Here is a 6066-nt window from a genome sequence, read left to right as displayed (position 1 = left end):
AAAAGTTTCCTGGGGTTGACTAGTCAAGCTCAGCAGATAAACAATATTTTATTGAAATGTTTGATGCGCTTGGGAGCTTAACAAGAAAACAACCTGTTTCATACTTGTTTCTCTCACAAGCCAGGAGTCAAGGTCAATGTGAATTTACAGTAGCCCCTGGAACAGCTCCTTAAAAGTGTCTTGCTCTGTCTGCAAGTTGAAACAGCTGCAGCGTTCTTTTATTCATGACCAAATGTTTTCAGAATGATTAAACCAGCATTGTAAATGGGCAGTCTATATCAGCTGAGTGACAAGGATTAAGTGAGATTCAGATTAAAATGCTAAGTGAATTTGTAGCAAGATCAAGCTAGATATATGGTTAACACTAAGAAAATACATGCTGAGAAAGTGTGAAAACAACCATCTAGACTAGAGAGCCTCAGCATAACAAACAGTACCAGGGGAAGTGTCTGGAGTCAGTGGGGGCTGGAATTACTTTTTTGAAAATACAATTGCTCACCAATATTCAGGAAAAATATATGCAGCCAAACAAACAACCTAATCAACATGTATAACCATAGTGCATTTGGTTAAAAAAAAAAGGCAAAACAGTAAAATACATTTTATTGACACACTAAATGTTGATAAATTTCAAAACAAAATATAAGTTAGAAACCAAAAATTACTAGAACTGCTAGATTTCCTACTGCAAAAGAATAAAGTACTTTGAGTTATATAGAGTATTTCTTTTTTTAAAAAAAGTCCACAGTTGAAAGCCAAAATGATGAAAATTTATTATTTACCAAATTATTACTGTAAAGATAGAATGAAAAATCCACCACCATTAGAAAAAAGTCTGTAATCATTATGAGTAATGCCTTAACGTTTTGTTATATAATGGATATAGAAATAAAATCACATAGACCCTGCCAATGACATTTAAAGTGACCTGAGAGACTGATGAATAAATATAATATTTGAATTGATACCCTCAAAACCTCCCTCTATGGCTTTCTCAACTTCTCTAAATCAGCTCACATTCCATGGAACATAACCCACTGATCTACAGCTCTTTACTACAGCCTGCATTGTGGATTTTCAAAGGAACACAAAGGGCAGCAATAGACTGTCATACTTAGAAATTCCCAGCTGTGGCCTTTTGCCTGGGAAATTTTCCCAGCTGGCTTCATGGAAACACTTGTTCTCAGACCCATTAGAGATGCCAAGTCTGTCCCACTGCAGGCAAGGACACACACACACACACACACACACACACACTGCACTCCTGAAACCCTGATAGGGAAGAGGGGAATGGAGATTCCCTTTTCATCCTGGGTGCCAAGTAAGTAGGGGCAAGTGCCCAGGATACAGTAAGTTAGAGGCCCCAGCACACACAGTGGTTAAGAACAAAGGCTCTGAGTGCATCCGGGCAATAGTGCAAACTGCCTGTTGTCCTAGCATGGATGGGGATGCTCATCATACATAACATATCACAAACCACAGTCCTGTACAGAACCTGTGGGTTATCACGCATGTAGGAAGTCAGCAATATATGGTTGCCATTATGATTAAAGTAAATTCTCTTCCTGGAGAACATTTTGTGGCTCCTTCAACCCCCTTAGAAGAGTCACAGATTTTACTTGTATGCCGCAAGCAAATGCTGATTCCATCAACTAGGTGAGCAGATGTGGCTGTCCCAAAAATTGGGCAGGAAGATAAAATATAGACTTTTGAAGAAAAGGTCAGGAAGAGGCAGCTGCATAGGAAGAGTAAATAGAAAGCAACATCCAAGGTCCCACCCCTGATGAGGTGTTAAATGACTGGCGGGAGCAATCCCTGCTGTAATCCGGTTAACATTTAGCACCTAATTATCACTTCTCAGTGGAGTCCAGATTAGATAATTGTGAACTACAACCTCTCAGCTACACAGGAAATGCTTGATGCTACTAAGCCACAGATTCAATCAGTTAACAGGCACTGGCTATCTTGAAGCAAGTAGTTAGAGATGCAGAATGTTGCTCTATTTAACCAGGAAAAGCCATCCCTTTTCTAGAAGTAGATGGCAGCTCAGCAGATTTTAGCCAAACAAGATACCATCCAAGCTTTCCTTCTAAATGGCCTGTGTACCAGCAAACCTGGACATGGCAGAAAATGCCACCTGAGATTTCAAGCCAAGATTTTCTTCAACATAGTGTACAACGCACTGCTGGTGGTTCACCACCATTGTTTTTTTGGTGGGATGATACATTTCCTAATTTATCCAATCTTCCCCCTGCCCTTCCCTCCAAAAAAACAAAAACATTTTCTCCATATATAAGTGGAATAACTCCTAGGAATAGAATTGCTATTGTTGTTATTAGCTAGTTTATTACTATTACAAATAAAAAGAAAACAAAGGGGAGGCCAGACATTATAAGCCTGGTCATCTGGTCTTTTTTACCAGGAAGCTACAGCCTCATACTCCCAGGGAACCACTGGTCCATTCCCTGCAGGTCACTGGGAGAAGGGATGGGACAAAGCGGAAGATGGGTGCATGCACAAGTGAAGTTGGGGGGATATAGGGCAAGTGCTTGTCTGTCAGTCTAGCCTGGGAAAAGAATTATTGGCTAGGAGGATGGAGCCACTGCAAGCACAAAATATCTTAAAAAGCTAATTGGTTAAGCTCCTCTTGAAATCCTCAGACAAAGAGTTCCCTGGTTCTTGCTCTCTCTTGCTCCATGACCCACACTTACTTGCGTGCCCACCTGTTATCTCTCCAGAGCCATGTGTCCTTAGGCAGCCTCCTGGCCCATGGCCATGTGGACCCCACACACAATGTACTGCAGCTGGGAACACAAGCTAAGCTAGCCAGATGCTGGACTTGCATATGGAGCAGAAACTATGGGCAGCGGCCTTGATTCTGGCCCTGCTGATGACAAGATTGGACTTCTTCCATGGTGAGGCGGACAGAGATGGGACTTTAGAGGGGAAACCCCTTAATTTTATATCATCAGTAAAGCTTTCCACAAAAGCCCATCCTCCTGTGGGAGCCTCAGGAAATTCATTTCCCCTAGAAGCTCTGACACAGAAGTCTAACATGGAAGACCAAGGAAAAAGGCGGAGACCCTCAATACAATAAGTGTAAACTAAATCTGTTAAATCTGCAACCATATTTATGTTACATCTCAAGTTATAAGTAGGAGAAAATAGAAGAAAGGTATCCTGAGCAGAGAGAAGGGAGGGTAGAAAGGGGTTGGCATATTTGAACACAAGTGGGACATTGGTTGCTTGTGACACAGAGTTGGGAGCATGATGTTGAAGAGACAGGGAATACTGAGTGAAGCATGGTATGACGAACACTATGAAATACACCAGAGGCTTTTGGACTTAATCTCGTAGATAATGAGACCAAGTAGTGACTTTTTTGTTTGTTTTTGTTTTAAAAAGAAAGAGATGACACAGATATTCATTTTGAAACACCATTACAGTAAGTATAAATAATGTTGTCGGTATAGAAAAGAAAGACGATAAAACCAGATAGGCTATGATTGCAACAATGATCCAGAAAGAAAAGGTTGGGATTGTGGGCAGTGAAGAAAAAAGACAGGCCAGCCGAAACCGGTTTGGCTCAGTGGATAGAGCGTCGGCCTGCGGACTGAAGGGTCCCAGGTTCGATTCCGGTCAGGGGCATGTACCTGGGTTGCGGGCACGTCCCCAGTGGGAGATGTGCAGGAGGCAGCTGATCGATGTCTCTCTCTCATCGATGTTTCTAACTCTCTATCTCTCTCCCTTCCTCTCTGTAAAAAAATCAATAAAATATATTTTAAAAAAAAAGACAGGCCAATTTTAAAAGACATTTTTGAAATATAAACCAAAGAAATGAGTGATATTTGGATGTCTGGGATGAGGGAGAGAGTGAAATTAAGAAAATATTTGCAATGACTGGTGGGGCGATAGCCATATTGTGGAGGAGGGAAGAACATGAAAGTCTCTCAAACAGCTTGGTAGTGAATGAATGGTCTTTATAGAGAAATTACCTATCCAGAGAATGGAAATCTAGCCATGGAACCAAATGAAGCTAGTAACTGGGTCACTCAAGCCCACATTCATTATCTTGACCTCATTTTAACCACCTCAGTCAACCAGCCACAGGCCAAAATTTTTTAAATCAAACACATTTACCATGTGCACACTATTGTCAAGCAAAGCCAGAAAGCAATAGCTTCAAATAGACCTGTAATAGCCTCAGCTCCCCAGAAAGCACAGGCCAACACAGAATCATGTGTGTAAGAAATGCTGAGTGCGAGTCCAGGAGCAGGAGAGTGAAGCAGGGGAAAGGGAGGATGGACACAAAGATGTGTGAGCCACTGCTACAGGCAGCTGGCTGCTCAATCATCCAGGCATTGGCCTGGGATGCCACACGTGATTACAGGCTTCCTTGCCTCTAGTCCACCCCCTCACCATTATTCCTTTTGATATTCAATAGTTGAATAATTAAAGATATGCACACCACAACACGGAGACAGGTATACAGCAAAACTCACTGATTTAGCAACTCACTGGAGAACTGAATTAAACTAATTGATTTAGATAGCCTAGGCTCAGATATGTTCTATTTCTTAGAATCTGCATTTCAACAGATGGCTCAGAGAAGAATACTTAGAGACCAGGAATTAGCATTTCAGAGGTACACAATCCTTTTTTGTTGTTGTTGACAATCCCAGAATAAAATTCCTTTTCAGAGTAGGCACTTTGGAGGAATGGAAATTGTATTATTATTTATTTCAGAGAGAAAACCCTAAAAAAAATAACCTTTCACCCCTTTCATTCTCTTAAAAGGTGGAGATTTGATAGCTGAGAGAGGCATGATGCCTTCTATGCTCCCTAGCTTTCTATCATAGACCAGAATCCGAGGGGCTTACAACACCATAGCCAACGTGGCATCCCATGACTGTACAACCTAAATCGACTGGGGAGATTGACATTTGGAGGCTGTGAGTGGGAGGGGGCCAAGAGGAGATGCTTTCTACACGTTAATCCTCTCGTTGAGTCCTATCTGGTTTGCCATTCTGTTATCAGGGAAGTTGAGGTATCCCTTTCCCCACTGAGTGCCGGGGGTGGAGTATTTAGGATATCTCGAGAAAAAGAAGTTTCTGAGACTCGCATAAGAGGATGGGTGATTTTCATTTGCATGGAATTAAATCCCTGTGTTTCCAAAGTCCCATTTCCCTTAATCCATGCCTGGAAGAAGTGTAGCTGGGGATTCAGTAGAGCTAAAAGCAAAGCCAGGGTCCAGAGCTTTTGTTCCATGTTGCAGCCAGGTCCAGTTCAGGATCAGGCTAGTTGCAGTCCATTCGTCCATTGTGTGCAGGTCCACCTGGCCATGGGCCATGTGAGTGAAAACAGGAAGCAAGAGAGCCCTGCAAGCCAGGAGTCCAGCACAATACACCAAGAGCCCAGAGCACCGAGAAACCAAGAGCCCGAAAGCTCGAATACCTTTGTTCAGGGAATTAAATATCCCAAATCCTCCCTAGTTTCCAGTGGCCACACCCATTCTGACATGTCTGTTGCCAGGTGTGACTGACAGCAAGCACCTTCCCTGGTCCCCTCAACTTTACTGGGCTTGCATCTATCTTCCCTTTTCTGGATCCCTGGAGAGCGTAAAGTTGTAGCTTCCTGGCAAAGCTGCCCAGATGACATGCCTATAGTATTTAGCTTTCCCTTTGCTCCTTTTTCTCTTATTAATAACTAGGTTAATTATAAGGGTGTCACTAGGTTCGTTACACCACAACTTTGCTTTTACACCAGACAACTTTACTCTTAAGGTTCACAAACACTAAACTCTTGATAATTCCAGACATTGGAATCTTGTCAATTATCCAAATCCTAGAGGAACAATCAACCTATCTGCTGAGATTTCTCTTATCCATATATATATACTAGAGGCCCGGTGCACAAAAATTTGTGCACTCGGGGGAAGGGGAGGTCCCTCAGCCCGGCCTGTGTCCTTTCGCAGTCTGGGACCCCTCGGGAGATAACAGCCTGCTGGCTTAGGCCTGGTCCTGGGTGGCAGAGGGCAGGCCCAATCCCTAGGTGCAGCCCCTGGTC

Source organism: Myotis davidii, unplaced genomic scaffold (genome assembly GCF_000327345.1).
Source record: "Myotis davidii unplaced genomic scaffold, ASM32734v1 scaffold53, whole genome shotgun sequence".
NCBI classification, from domain to species: domain Eukaryota; kingdom Metazoa; phylum Chordata; class Mammalia; order Chiroptera; family Vespertilionidae; genus Myotis; species Myotis davidii.
The sequence above is the reverse complement of the archived record's forward strand: the minus strand, read 5'-3'. Positions refer to the sequence as shown.